Below are 15,707 nucleotides of genomic sequence, written 5' to 3'. Positions count from 1 at the left end.
GGGCTGAATGGCCTCCCCCATGTTACTAAGGCTATCTGCGCTCGAGATATTGAGTGTGTTTTAAGGAAAGCCCATTCTCAAGGGATAGCTCAGCTCCTACTGGACACGCGTAGCGTTTTTTTGCACTGAGCGTTAAGCACTGCCTGGCGGCAGCTGCGCCCACGATTGAACGACGACAGTCTGCATTTCTATAGCACCTTTTACCGTAGTAAAAAGACCCAAGGTGCTTCACAAGGAGCGCTGTCAAACACAATTTGACACCACGCAAGGAGATATGAGGGACAGGTGACCAAAAGCTCGGTCAAAGAGGTCGGTTTTAAGGAGCGTCTTAAAGGAGGAGAGAGGCGGAGAGGTTGAGGGAGGGAATGCCAGAGCTCGGGGCCCCCCCCCCCCCCCCCCCCCAGGCAGCTGAAGGCACGGCCGCCAATGGTGCGACATGTGAGGGGCCAAAACTGGAGGAGAACAGAGATCATGGAGGGTGACGGAACTGAACGTGAGGTCGAGAATTTTTAAATTGAGACGTAGCCGGACCGGGAGCCAGTGTACGTCTGCGGGCACAGCGGGTGAATGGGACTTGGTGTGAGTTAGGATACCGGGGTGGGGGGGGGTGGGTGGTGGTGGTAGCAAAGTTTTGGATGAGCTGAAGCTGATGGTAGAAGGTGGGAGGCCGGTCAGGAGAGCAGTGGAACTGTTCAAGTCTTGAGTTTAACGAAGGCATTAAAGCTGAAGCAACACTCTTGCTGCACCTATATCATTAGCTCGACCTAGTTTTAGCCTCAGCAACTTTGTTGCAAGCCCAGCATTTGCCTCACCAAACAAACCCTGATGTTTCCCAACACGAGGTTCAGTATTGGGTCAGTTCGTGTTATGTTGGTTCCACACAGAGTGCCAGCTTTCGAGTTGACTATATGGTGTATTAGCCCCACCTAGTGTTGGGTTCACCATGTGTTGACATCAGCTGCTAGCCTTCGGACTTTTTAATGGTTGGCTTCACTTAGCGCTCCACAAACTGCAGAAACATCATGGTTAGCCTCCCCAACCACCAGGGCCTGAACGACATCCTTCACCATCCACTGTTGCTTCCACCCAATATTATCTCTACTCCATCTCCCTATCTCCAGCTTTCCTTAAAGCCTGTTGCAGCTCTAATTTCCCCCCCCCCACCCCCACCCCCACCCCCACCCCCACCCCCACCCCCAAGTTCTGGCGATAGGTCATTGACCTGAAACGTTTCTCTCTTCATAGATGCTGCCTGACCTCCTGAGTGTTTCCAGCGTCCAGTGTATTTTTCCTCATTACAACTAGCGTTGGCTTCACCCAAGTTGTAGTCTTACATAAGCCTTCAGTCCACTTGCTGCTGATGCCACATAGTGTCACCTTCATCTTGTGTCCTCACCCACGGTTGATTTTACCCACTATCCACCCATCCCACCCGCAGGAGCTACAAGATGCATAGCAGCAATTCATCAAGTCCCCTTCCTCTGCAACCTCTAACATTAGGGAGAACAAGAGCAGTGTTGTGGGAGCACCATCAGCTCCTAGTCCCCATCCACCTTGACTTTGGCATCCACCACAGCTCCATCAGTGTTACTGGACCACAATTCCCTACGTACTGTCATGATGGGAGCACCATGACGACATGGACTGCAACAGTTCAAGTCGGTGCCTCGCCCTTATGACAGTGAGAGATGGGCAGTAAAGGTAGCCTTGTCAGCAATGCCCATGTCCCAGAACAAATAAAGGATCATTTAGGTTGGACGTCCAGATCAGCCCAATGTTGGAAACCTAGAAAAAATACTCGACTGATGGGCGGTCTTTCACCTCCCATCAAGCCACTTCCTCCATCACAATCTTTCTTCTCTCTTACTCAGTTTTAGTAATGGACTATACTCAGAGCACCACTAAACATTCCTGGCTTGCGAAGCTCCTAATACTCTGTCCGATACATGTTCCCTCTTCCCTGTTTTCCACGTGGTGTAGAACTCGTTGGGTGTCTGAGCCATTGGTGTTGGGGAGATGAACATCAGGAGGCAACAGCAGACGTGGCTGCTTCCCACGATCCCTTTTGATTCCCTTCGCATTCCAAGAATCTGTCCGTCTCGGACTTGAACATACTGGACAGGTAAACGTCCACAGCTCTCTGGAGTTGAGAATTCCAAAGCATCACGACCCTCTACGTGAAGAAATCTCTCCTCGTCGCAGTCTCAAATGGCCAGCAGCTTATCCTTAGGGTGTGAACCCCCTAGTTCTACATTCTGCAGGCAGGGGAAACGGCCTCCTTGCGTCTGCCCCGTCAAGCTGTGAAACAATTTTCTGCAATTCAATGAGATCGCCTCGTTGTCTCCCAAATGCTGGAGCTGAAGATGGTATTCTGCGCAAATTGAGAGTAAATTAAGTGGCTGTGAAGAAATTTAGGATGCAGTCAGGCACTATACAAATGCAAGCTGATTGTTCTTCAAGAACAGTTTAAAAACAGAAAATTTTGGAAATACTCAAGCGGCAGTGAGACACAGAGTTAAGGTTTCAGGTCAATGACTGTAATTTACGTGGCAGCCACATACCTCATTGGAAAAGGGAAACCTGGATGATGTCTCCTCTCTCTTGGCCTCCAGGCACTGAGGCCAATTGGAGGACCAAGGGGTATTGGGGAGGCCAATTGCACACTTGCCCATTCAAGTGAATCGTTATTGGGAATATGTCTTAAATTGCAAAAATCCTCTGCAGCATTAATTTCTTCCACCCCAAAAAAGCAACCTGCGAGATTTATCACTCATTAACCCACCCCACCAAAACTTGCATTGCCTGGGCTCAGAACTACAGCTCCCAAAAAGCAACATAGCAGGCGCAGGACCACAGCAAAAAGGGTCTGGCGCAGGCGCACGACGGCCGTAGAGCCGGCAGCGCGGTTGGAGCAGGCGCAGAATCACGGCAAAAGGGACAGGCGCTGGCGCTCGAGGTGGCGCAGGCGCACAAAAGCAAACGGGACGGCAGAGCGCAGGCGCAGAGGCACCGGGGGCGGATGGGCGGGGCCGACGGAAGGGTGGTGGCGCATGCGCGGAGGGTACCACCAGACGTCAGGCAGGCGAGGGTGATGCAGGCAGAGCAAACGAAACACATCAATGTCCGTCACCCGGCTGCCAGCACGACGAATCTCTAATAATTTAACCTCCAACTGATGGAAAATAAACACGACAAGGAGGGAGGAGGAGAAGGCCAGTTGACAGAGAACACCCCTATAGGTTGGGAGGATGGGAGAGCCCGAGGGGGCGGGGCATGGCCTTTCCCAGCTCGGGCGGGGGGGAGCAGGCGGAGGTACTGACATCACTTCCGGCTAGCGACATCCGGTTCTGCCTTCAAGGGACGGAGCGGGGGCCTTTCCCCGACTTTCGGGAAGGTTTTGAGGGGAAAAACTCCGGGGCCCCGCGGGGCGGCCGCCATCCGAGTCCCCGGCCGCCTTCCGGGAAGCGGGGCGGCTGGGGCCGCAGGCTAGGCCGCGCCTGAAGCCTCGGGCCTCGATTTTCACTCGACGCCGAGCCGAGGGAGAGAGGATCAGGGGGAGGATCGGCGGGGCCGGGATGGGCCGGCGCCCGCACGGCGGCGGCCGCACCGGGTTTGTGTGTCTCCCCTCTGCGGCCCGGGGGTTTTGAAGTTGGCCCGCAAGCGGGGAGGCGGCAGAGGGGGAGCCGGCTTGGCCTGGCCCCGCTGCCGGGCCGGGCTGCAACTCCGCCTGGGGGAGATGGCGGCTGAGCAGGAGAAGGAGCCGGTGATTCACAAGCGGCAGAAAGCAGGTAAACTGTCCTGGGGAGAGAGAGAGAGAGACCGGGGAATGGGGGGGCTGGGGGAGAGAGAGAGAGAGACCGGGGAATGGGGGGGCTGAGAGAGAGAGAGAGAGAGACCGGGGAATGGGGGGGCTGAGAGAGAGAGAGAGAGAGACCGGGGAATGGGGGGGCTGAGAGAGAGAGAGAGAGAGACCGGGGAATGGGGGGGCTGAGAGAGAGAGAGAGAGACCGGGGAATGGGGGGGCTGAGAGAGAGAGAGAGAGAGACCGGGGAATGGGGGGGCTGAGAGAGAGAGAGAGAGAGACCGGGGAATGGGGGGGCTGAGAGAGAGAGAGACCGGGGAATGGGGGGGCTGAGAGAGAGAGAGAGAGAGAGACCGGGGAATGGGGGGCTGAGAGAGAGAGAGAGAGAGACCGGGGAATGGGGGGGCTGAGAGAGAGAGAGAGACCGGGGAATGGGGGGGCTGAGAGAGAGAGAGACCGGGGAATGGGGGGCTGAGAGAGAGAGAGAGAGAGACCGGGGAATGGGGGGGCTGAGAGAGAGAGAGAGAGAGAGACCGGGGAATGGGGGGGCTGAGAGAGAGAGAGAGAGAGACCGGGGAATGGGGGGGCTGAGAGAGAGAGAGACCGGGGAATGGGGGGGCTGAGAGAGAGAGAGAGAGAGAGACCGGGGAATGGGGGGCTGAGAGAGAGAGAGAGAGAGAGAGACCGGGGAATGGGGGGCTGAGAGAGAGAGAGAGAGAGAGAGAGACCGGGGAATGGGGGGGCTGAGAGAGAGAGAGAGAGAGACCGGGGAATGGGGGGGCTGAGAGAGAGAGAGAGAGAGACCGGGGAATGGGGGGGCTGAGAGAGAGAGAGACCGGGGAATGGGGGGGCTGAGAGAGAGAGAGAGAGAGAGACCGGGGAATGGGGGGCTGAGAGAGAGAGAGAGAGAGAGAGACCGGGGAATGGGGGGCTGAGAGAGAGAGAGAGAGAGAGAGAGACCGGGGAATGGGGGGGCTGAGAGAGAGAGAGAGAGAGACCGGGGAATGGGGGGGCTGAGAGAGAGAGAGAGAGAGACCGGGGAATGGGGGGGCTGAGAGAGAGAGAGAGAGAGACCGGGGAATGGGGGGGCTGAGAGAGAGAGACCGGGGAATGGGGGGGCTGAGAGAGAGAGAGACCGGGGAATGGGGGGGCTGAGAGAGAGAGAGAGACCGGGGAATGGGGGGCTGAGAGAGAGAGAGAGAGAGAGACCGGGGAATGGGGGGCTGAGAGAGAGAGAGAGACCGGGGAATGGGGGGCTGAGAGAGAGAGAGAGAGAGAGAGACCGGGGAATGGGGGGGCTGAGAGAGAGAGAGAGAGAGAGACCGGGGAATGGGGGGGCTGAGAGAGAGAGAGACCGGGGAATGGGGGGGCTGAGAGAGAGAGAGAGAGAGAGACCGGGGAATGGGGGGCTGAGAGAGAGAGAGAGAGACCGGGGAATGGGGGGCTGAGAGAGAGAGAGAGAGACCGGGGAATGGGGGGCTGAGAGAGAGAGAGAGACCGGGGAATGGGGGGCTGAGAGAGAGAGAGAGAGAGAGAGACCGGGGAATGGGGGGCTGAGAGAGAGAGAGAGAGAGACCGGGGAATGGGGGGCTGAGAGAGAGAGAGAGAGAGACCGGGGAATGGGGGGCTGAGAGAGAGAGAGAGAGAGACCGGGGAATGGGGGGCTGAGAGAGAGAGAGAGAGAGACCGAGGAATGGGGGGCTGAGAGAGAGAGAGAGAGAGACCGGGGAATGGGGGGGCTGAGAGAGAGAGAGAGAGAGACCGGGGAATGGGGGGGCTGAGAGAGAGAGAGACCGGGGAATGGGGGGCTGAGAGAGAGAGAGAGAGAGAGAGACCGGGGAATGGGGGGGCTGAGAGAGAGAGAGAGACCGGGGAATGGGGGGCTGAGAGAGAGAGAGAGAGAGAGAGACCGGGGAATGGGGGGCTGAGAGAGAGAGAGAGAGAGACCGGGGAATGGGGGGCTGAGAGAGAGAGAGAGAGAGACCGGGGAATGGGGGGCTGAGAGAGAGAGAGAGACCGGGGAATGGGGGGCTGAGAGAGAGAGAGAGAGACCGGGGAATGGGGGGCTGGGAGAGAGAGAGAGAGAGAGACCGGGGAATGGGGGGCTGAGAGAGAGAGAGACCGGGGAATGGGGGGCTGAGAGAGAGAGAGAGACCGGGGAATGGGGGGCTGAGAGAGAGAGAGAGAGAGAGACCGAGGAATGGGGGGCTGAGCGAGAGAGAGAGACAGGGGAATGGGGGGCTGAGAGAGAGAGAAAGAGAGACCGGGGAATGGGGGGCTGAGAGAGAGAGAGAGACCGGGGAATGGGGGGGCTGAGAGAGAGAGAGAGACCGGGGAATGGGGGGGCTGAGAGAGAGAGAGAGACCGGGGAATGGGGGGGCTGAGAGAGAGAGAGAGACCGGGGAATGGGGGGCTGAGAGAGAGAGAGACCGGGGAATGGGGGGCTGAGAGAGAGAGAGACCGGGGAATGGGGGGCTGAGAGAGAGAGAGAGAGAGACCGGGGAATGGGGGGGCTGAGAGAGAGAGAGAGACCGGGGAATGGGGGGCTGAGAGAGAGAGAGAGAGAGAGAGACCGGGGAATGGGGGGCTGAGAGAGAGAGAGAGAGAGAGACCGGGGAATGGGGGGCTGAGAGAGAGAGAGAGAGAGAGAGAGACCGGGGAATGGGGGGCTGAGAGAGAGAGAGAGAGAGACCGGGGAATGGGGGGCTGAGAGAGAGAGAGAGACCGGGGAATGTGGGGGCTGAGAGAGAGAGAGAGACCGGGGAATGGGGGGCTGGGAGAGAGAGAGAGAGAGAGACCGGGGAATGGGGGGCTGAGAGAGAGAGAGACCGGGGAATGGGGGGCTGAGAGAGAGAGAGACCGGGGAATGGGGGGCTGAGAGAGAGAGAGAGACCGGGGAATGGGGGGCTGAGAGAGAGAGAGAGAGAGAGACCGGGGAATGGGGGGCTGAGAGAGAGAGAGAGAGAGAGACCGGGGAATGGGGGGCTGAGAGAGAGAGAGAGAGAGACCGGGGAATGGGGGGCTGAGAGAGAGAGAGAGAGAGAGACCGGGGAATGGGGGGCTGAGAGAGAGAGAGAGACCGGGGAATGGGGGGCTGAGAGAGAGAGAGAGAGACCGGGGAATGGGGGGCTGAGAGAGAGAGAGAGACCGGGGAATGGGGGGCTGAGAGAGAGAGAGAGACCGGGGAATGGGGGGCTGAGAGAGAGAGAGAGAGAGAGACCGGGGAATGGGGGGCTGAGAGAGAGAGAGAGAGAGAGAGAGACCGGGGAATGGGGGGCTGAGAGAGAGAGAGAGACCGGGGAATGGGGGGCTGAGAGAGAGAGAGAGAGAGACCGGGGAATGGGGGGCTGAGAGAGAGAGAGAGACCGGGGAATGGGGGGCTGAGAGAGAGAGAGACCGGGGAATGGGGGGCTGAGAGAGAGAGAGAGAGAGAGAGACCGGGGAATGGGGGGCTGAGAGAGAGAGAGACCGGGAATGGGGGGCTGAGAGAGAGAGAGAGAGAGACCGGGGAATGGGGGGCTGAGAGAGAGAGAGAGAGAGAGACCGGGGAATGGGGGGCTGAGCGAGAGAGAGAGACAGGGGAATGGGGGGCTGAGAGAGAGAGAAAGAGAGACCGGGGAATGGGGGGCTGAGAGAGAGAGAGAGACCGGGGAATGGGGGGGCTGAGAGAGAGAGAGAGACCGGGGAATGGGGGGGCTGAGAGAGAGAGAGAGACCGGGGAATGGGGGGGCTGAGAGAGAGAGAGAGAGAGACCGGGGAATGGGGGGCTGAGAGAGAGAGAGACCGGGGAATGGGGGGCTGAGAGAGAGAGAGAGAGACCGGGGAATGGGGGGGCTGAGAGAGAGAGAGAGACCGGGGAATGGGGGGCTGAGAGAGAGAGAGACCGGGGAATGGGGGGCAGAGAGAGAGAGAGAGAGACCGGGGAATGGGGGGGCTGAGAGAGAGAGAGAGACCGGGGAATGGGGGGCTGAGAGAGAGAGAGAGAGAGAGAGACCGGGGAATGGGGGGCTGAGAGAGAGAGAGAGAGAGAGAGACCGGGGAATGGGGGGCTGAGAGAGAGAGAGAGAGAGAGACCGGGGAATGGGGGGCTGAGAGAGAGAGAGAGAGAGAGAGACCGGGGAATGGGGGGCTGAGAGAGAGAGAGAGAGAGAGAGAGACCGGGGAATGGGGGGCTGAGAGAGAGAGAAAGAGAGACCGGGGAATGGGGGGCTGAGAGAGAGAGAGAGACCGGGGAATGGGGGGGCTGAGAGAGAGAGAGAGACCGGGGAATGGGGGGGCTGAGAGAGAGAGAGAGACCGGGGAATGGGGGGCTGAGAGAGAGAGAGAGACCGGGGAATGGGGGGCTGAGAGAGAGAGAGAGAGAGAGAGACCGGGGAATGGGGGGCTGAGAGAGAGAGAGAGAGAGAGACCGGGGAATGGGGGGCTGAGAGAGAGAGAGAGAGAGAGAGAGAGAGAGACCGGGGAATGGGGGGCTGAGAGAGAGAGAGAGAGAGAGAGACCGGGGAATGGGGGGCTGAGAGAGAGAGAGAGAGAGAGAGAGAGACCGGGGAATGGGGGGCTGAGAGAGAGAGAGAGAGACCGGGGAATGGGGGGCTGAGAGAGAGAGAGAGACCGGGGAATGGGGGGCTGAGAGAGAGAGAGAGACCGGGAATGGGGGGCTGGGAGAGAGAGAGAGAGAGAGACCGGGGAATGGGGGGCTGAGAGAGAGAGAGACCGGGGAATGGGGGGCTGAGAGAGAGAGAGACCGGGGAATGGGGGGCTGAGAGAGAGAGAGAGACCGGGGAATGGGGGGCTGAGAGAGAGAGAGAGAGACCGGGGAATGGGGGGCTGAGAGAGAGAGAGAGAGAGAGAGACCGGGGAATGGGGGGCTGAGAGAGAGAGAGAGAGAGAGACCGGGGAATGGGGGGCTGAGAGAGAGAGAGAGACCGGGGAATGGGGGGCTGAGAGAGAGAGAGACCGGGGAATGGGGGGCTGAGAGAGAGAGAGACCGGGGAATGGGGGGCTGAGAGAGAGAGAGAGACCGGGGAATGGGGGGCTGAGAGAGAGAGAGAGAGAGAGAGAGAGAGAGACCGGGGAATGGGGGGCTGAGAGAGAGAGAGAGAGAGAGAGACCGGGGAATGGGGGGCTGAGAGAGAGAGAGAGACCGGGGAATGGGGGGCTGAGAGAGAGAGAGAGACCGGGGAATGGGGGGGCTGAGAGAGAGAGAGAGACCGGGGAATGGGGGGGCTGAGAGAGAGAGAGACCGGGGAATGGGGGGGCTGAGAGAGAGAGAGAGACCGGGGAATGGGGGGGCTGAGAGAGAGAGAGAGACCGGGGAATGGGGGGGCTGAGAGAGAGAGAGAGAGACCGGGGAATGGGGGGGCTGAGAGAGAGAGAGAGACCGGGGAATGGGGGGCTGAGAGAGAGAGAGACCGGGGAATGGAGGGCTGAGAGAGAGACCGGGGAATGGAGGGCTGAGAGAGAGAGAGAGACCGGGGAATGGGGGGCAGAGAGAGAGAGAGAGAGACCGGGGAATGGGGGGGCTGAGAGAGAGAGAGACCGGGGAATGGGGGGCTGAGAGAGAGAGAGACCGGGGAATGGGGGGGCTGAGAGAGAGACCGGGGAATGGAGGGCTGAGAGAGAGACCGGGGAATGGAGGGCTGAGAGAGAGAGAGACCGGGGAATGGGGGGCTGAGAGAGAGAGAGACCGGGGAATGGGGGGCTGAGAGAGAGAGAGACCGGGGAATGGGGGGCAGAGAGAGAGAGAGAGACCGGGGAATGGGGGGGCTGAGAGAGAGAGAGAGAGACCGGGGAATGGGGGGCTGAGAGAGAGAGAGAGAGAGACCGGGGAATGGGGGGCTGAGAGAGAGAGAGAGAGAGAGACCGGGGAATGGGGGGCTGAGAGAGAGAGAGAGAGAGAGAGACCGGGGAATGGGGGGCTGAGAGAGAGAGAGAGAGAGAGAGACCGGGAATGGGGGGCTGAGAGAGAGAGAGAGACCGGGGAATGGGGGGCTGAGAGAGAGAGAGAGACCGGGGAATGGGGGGCTGAGAGAGAGAGAGAGAGAGAGAGAGAGACCGGGGAATGGGGGGCTGAGAGAGAGAGAGACCGGGGAATGGGGGGCTGAGAGAGAGAGACCGGGGAATGGGGGGCTGAGAGAGAGAGAGACCGGGGAATGGGGGGCTGAGAGAGTGAGAGAGAGAGAGAGACCGGGGAATGGGGGGCTGAGAGAGAGAGAGAGAGAGAGACCGGGGAATGGGGGGCTGAGAGAGAGAGAGAGAGAGAGAGACCGGGGAATGGGGGGCTGAGAGAGAGAGAGAGAGACCGGGGAATGGGGGGCTGAGAGAGAGAGAGAGAGACCGGGGAATGGGGGGCTGAGAGAGAGAGAGACCGGGGAATGGGGGGCTGAGAGAGAGAGAGACCGGGGAATGGGGTGCTGAGAGAGAGAGAGAGAGACCGGGGAATGGGGGGCTGAGAGAGAGAGAGAGAGAGACCGGGGAATGGGGGCTGAGAGAGAGAGAGAGACCGGGGAATGGGGGGCTGAGAGAGAGAGAGAGACCGGGGAATGGGGGGGCTGAGAGAGAGAGAGAGACCGGGGAATGGGGGGGCTGAGAGAGAGAGAGAGACCGGGGAATGGGGGGGCTGAGAGAGAGAGAGAGACCGGGGAATGGGGGGGCTGAGAGAGAGAGAGAGACCGGGGAATGGGGGGGCTGAGAGAGAGAGAGAGACCGGGGAATGGGGGGGCTGAGAGAGAGAGAGAGAGAGACCGGGGAATGGGGGGGCTGAGAGAGAGAGAGAGACCGGGGAATGGGGGGCTGAGAGAGAGAGAGACCGGGGAATGGAGGGCTGAGAGAGAGAGAGACCGGGGAATGGGGGGCAGAGAGAGAGAGAGAGACTGGGGAATGGGGGGGCTGAGAGAGAGAGAGACCGGGGAATGGGGGGGCAGAGAGAGAGAGAGAGAGAGAGAGACCGGGGAATGGGGGGGCTGAGAGAGAGACCGGGGAATGGGGGGCTGAGAGAGAGACCGGGGAATGGGGGGCTGAGAGAGAGACCGGGGAATGAGGGGCTGAGGGAGAGAGACCGGGGAATGGGGGGCTTAGAGAGAGACCGGGGAATGGGGGGCTGAGAGAGAGACCGGGGAATGGGGGGCTGAGAGAGAGACCGGGGAATGGGGGGCTGAGAGAGAGACCGGGAATGGGGGGCTGAGAGAGAGACCGGGGAATGGGGGGCTGAGAGAGAGACCGGGGAATGGGGGGCTGAGAGAGAGACCGGGGAATGGGGGGCTGAGAGAGAGACCGGGGAATGGGGGCTGAGAGAGAGACCGGGGAATGGGGGGCTGAGAGAGAGACCGGGGAATGGGGGGCTGAGAGAGAGACCGGGGAATGGGGGGCTGAGAGAGAGACCGGGGAATGGGGGGCTGAGAGAGAGACCGGGGAATGGGGGGCTGAGAGAGAGACCGGGGAATGGGGGGCTGAGAGAGAGACCGGGGAATGGGGGCTGAGAGAGAGACCGGGGAATGGGGGGCTGAGAGAGAGACCGGGGAATGGGGGGCTGAGAGAGAGACCGGGGAATGGGGGGCTGAGAGAGAGACCGGGGAATGGGGGGCTGAGAGAGAGACCGGGGAATGGGGGGCTGAGAGAGAGACCGGGGAATGGGGGGCTGAGAGAGAGACCGGGGAATGGGGGGCTGAGAGAGAGACCGGGGAATGGGGGGCTGAGAGAGAGACCGGGGAATGGGGGGCTGAGAGAGAGACCGGGGAATGGGGGGGCTGAGAGAGAGAGAGAGAGAGAGAGACCGGGGAATGGGGGGGCTGAGAGAGAGAGAGAGAGAGAGAGACCGGGGAATGGGGGGGCTGAGAGAGAGAGAGAGAGAGAGAGACCGGGGAATGGGGGGGCTGAGAGAGAGAGAGAGGCCGGGGAATGGGGGGGCTGAGAGAGAGAGAGAGGCCGTGGAATGGGGGGGCTGAGAGAGAGAGAGAGACCGGGGAATGGGGGGACTGAGAGAGAGAGAGAGACCGGGGAATGGGGGGGCTGAGAGAGAGAGAGAGAGACCGGGGAATGGGGGGGCTGAGAGAGAGAGAGAGAGACCGGGAATGGGGGGCTGAGAGAGAGAGAGAGACCGGGGAATGGGGGGGCTGAGAGAGAGAGAGAGACCGGGGAATGGAGGGCTGAGAGAGAGAGAGACCGGGGAATGGAGGGCTGAGAGAGAGAGAGACCGGGGAATGGGGGGCTGAGAGAGAGAGAGACCGGGGAATGGGGGGCAGAGAGAGAGAGAGAGAGACCGGGGAATGGGGGGGCTGAGAGAGAGAGAGAGACCGGGGAATGGGGGGCTGAGAGAGAGACCGGGGAATGGGGGGGCTGAGAGAGAGAGAGAGACCGGGGAATGGGGGGGCTGAGAGAGAGAGAGAGAGAGAGACCGGGGAATGGGGGGGCTGAGAGAGAGAGAGAGAGAGACCGGGGAATGGGGGGGCTGAGAGAGAGAGAGAGGCCGGGGAATGGGGGGGCTGAGAGAGAGAGAGAGGCCGGGGAATGGGGGGGCTGAGAGAGAGAGAGAGGCCGGGGAATGGGGGGGCTGAGAGAGAGAGAGAGGCCGGGGAATGGGGGGGCTGAGAGAGAGAGAGGCCGGGGAATGGGGGGGCTGAGAGAGAGAGAGAGACCGGGGAATGGGGGGGACTGAGAGAGAGAGAGAGACCGGGGAATGGGGGGGCTGAGAGAGAGAGAGAGAGAGAGACCGGGGAATGGGGGGGCTGAGAGAGAGAGAGAGAGAGAGACCGGGGAATGGGGGGCTGAGAGAGAGAGAGAGACCGGGGAATGGGGGGCTGAGAGAGAGAGAGAGACCGGGGAATGGAGGGCTGAGAGAGAGAGAGACCGGGGAATGGAGGGCTGAGAGAGAGAGAGACCGGGGAATGGGGGGCTGAGAGAGAGAGAGACCGGGGAATGGGGGGCAGAGAGAGAGAGAGAGAGACCGGGGAATGGGGGGCTGAGAGAGAGAGAGAGACCGGGGAATGGGGGGCTGAGAGAGAGAGAGACCGGGGAATGGGGGGCTGAGAGAGAGAGAGAGAGACCGGGGAATGGGGGGCTGAGAGAGAGAGAGAGAGAGACCGGGGAATGGGGGGCTGAGAGAGAGAGAGAGAGAGAGACCGGGGAATGGGGGGCTGAGAGAGAGAGAGAGACCGGGGAATGGGGGGCTGAGAGAGAGAGACCGGGGAATGGGGGGCTGAGAGAGAGAGAGAGAGACCGGGGAATGGGGGGCTGAGAGAGAGAGAGAGAGAGACCGGGGAATGGGGGGCTGAGAGAGAGAGAGAGACCGGGGAATGGGGGGCTGAGAGAGAGAGAGAGACCGGGGAATGGGGGCTGAGAGAGAGAGAGAGAGAGAGAGAGAGAGAGACCGGGAATGGGGGGCTGAGAGAGAGAGCGAGAGAGAGAGACCGGGGAATGGGGGGCTGAGAGAGAGAGAGACCGGGGAATGGGGGGCTGAGAGAGAGAGCGAGAGAGAGAGACCGGGAATGGGGGCTGAGAGAGAGAGAGAGAGAGAGACCGGGGAATGGGGGGCTGAGAGAGAGAGAGAGAGACCGGGGAATGGGGGGCTTGAGAGAGAGAGAGACCGGGGAATGGGGGGCTGAGAGAGAGAGAGAGACCGGGGAATGGGGGGCTGAGAGAGAGAGAGACCGGGGAATGGGGGGCTGAGAGAGAGAGAGACCGGGGAATGGGGGGCTGAGAGAGAGAGAGACCGGGGAATGGGGGGCTGAGAGAGAGAGAGAGAGAGAGAGAGAGAGAGACCGGGAATGGGGGGCTGAGAGAGAGAGAGAGAGAGACCGGGGAATGGGGGGCTGAGGGAGAGAGAGAGACCGGGGAATGGGGGGGCTGAGAGAGAGAGAGAGAGACCGGGGAATGGGGGGGCTGAGAGAGAGACCGGGAATGGGGGGCTGAGAGAGAGACCGGGGAATGGGGGGGGCTGAGAGAGAGAGAGAGACCGGGGAATGGGGGGCTGAGAGAGAGAGAGAGAGACCGGGGAATGGGGGGGCTGAGAGAGAGAGAGAGACCGGGGAATGGGGGGCTGAGAGAGAGAGAGACCGGGGAATGGAGGGCTGAGAGAGAGAGAGAGACCGGGGAATGGAGGGCTGAGAGAGAGAGAGACCGGGAATGGGGGGGCTGAGAGAGAGAGAGACCGGGGAATGGGGGGGCTGAGAGAGAGAGAGACCGGGGAATGGGGGGGCTGAGAGAGAGAGAGTGACCGAGGAATGGGGGGGCTGAGAGAGAGTGACCGAGGAATGGGGGCTGAGAGAGAGAGAGACCGAGGAATGGGGAGCTGAGAGAGAGACCGAGGAATGGGGAGCTGAGGCAGAGAGAGAGACCGGGGAATGGGGGGGCTGTGGGAGAGACCGGGGAATGGGGGGCTGAGAGAGAGAGAGAGAGAGACCGGGGAATGGGGGGCTGAGAGAGAGAGAGAGAGAGAGAGAGAGAGACCGGAGAATGGGGGGCTGAGAGAGAGAGAGAGAGAGAGAGAGACCGGAGAATGGGGGGCTGAGAGAGAGAGAGAGAGAGAGAGAGAGAGAGAGACCGGGGAATGGGGGGCTGAGAGAGAGAGAGAGAGAGAGAGAGAGACCGGGGAATGGGGGGCTGAGAGAGAGAGAGAGAGACCGGGGAATGGGGGGCTGAGAGAATGGGGGGCTGAGAGAGAGAGAGACCGGGGAATGGGGGGCTGAGAGAGAGAGAGAGAGAGACCGGGGAATGGGGGGCTGAGAGAGAGAGAGAGACCGGGGAATGGGGGGCTGAGAGAGAGAGAGAGAGAGAGACCGGGGAATGGGGGGCTGAGAGAGAGAGAGAGAGAGACCGGGGAATGGGGGGCTGAGAGAGAGAGAGAGAGAGAGACCGGGGAATGGGGGGCTGAGAGAGAGAGAGAGAGAGACCGGGGAATGGGGGGCTGAGAGAGAGAGAGAGAGACGGAGGAATGGGGAGCTGAGAGAGAGAGAGAGAGAGAGACCGGGGAATGGGGGGGCTGAGAGAGTGACCGGGGAATGGGGGGGCTGAGAGAGTGACCGGGGAATGGGGGGGCTGAGAGAGTGACCGGGGAATGGGGGGGCTGAGAGAGTGACCGGGGAATGGGGGGGCTGAGAGAGTGACCGGGGAATGGGGGGCTGAGAGAGTGACCGGGGAATGGGGGGGCTGAGAGAGTGACCGGGGAATGGGGGGGCTGAGAGAGTGACCGGGGAATGGGAAGGCTGAGAGAGTGACCGGGGAATGGGGGGGCTGAGAGAGTGACCGGGGAATGGGGGGGGCTGAGAGAGTGACCGGGGAATGGGGGGGCTGAGAGAGTGACCGGACATTGGGGGCTGAGAGAGAGAGAGAGAGAGACCGGGGAATGGGGGGCTGAGAGAGAGAGAGAGAGAGACCGGGGAATGGGGGGCTGAGAGAGAGAGAGAGAGAGACCGGGGAATGGGGGCTGAGAGAGAGAGAGAGAGAGAGAGACCGGGGAATGGGGGGCTGAGAGAGAGAGAGAGAGACCGGGGAATGGGGGGCTGAGAGAGAGAGAGACCGGGGAATGGGGGGCTGAGAGAGAGAGAGAGAGAGAGAGAGACCGGGAATGGGGGGCTGAGAGAGAGAGACCGGGGAATGGGGGGCTGAGAGAGAGAGACCGGGGAATGGGGGGCTGAGAGAGAGAGAGAGAGAGACGGAGGAATGGGGAGCTGAGAGAGAGAGAGAGAGAGAGAGAGAGAGACCGGGGAATGGGGGGCTGAGAGAGAGAGACCGGGGAATGGGGGGCTGAGAGAGAGAGACCGGGGAATGGGGGGCTGAGAGAGAGAGAGAGAGAGACGGAGGAATGGGGAGCTGAGAGAGAGAGAGAGAGAGAGAGAGAGAGTGACCGGGGAATGTGGGGCTGAGAGAGTGACCGGGGAATGGGGGGCTGAGAGAGAGGGAGAGAGACCGG

This window comes from Heterodontus francisci, chromosome 46 (genome assembly GCF_036365525.1).
Source record: "Heterodontus francisci isolate sHetFra1 chromosome 46, sHetFra1.hap1, whole genome shotgun sequence".
NCBI classification, from domain to species: Eukaryota; Metazoa; Chordata; class Chondrichthyes; order Heterodontiformes; family Heterodontidae; genus Heterodontus; species Heterodontus francisci.
This window is presented reverse-complemented; position numbering follows the sequence as displayed.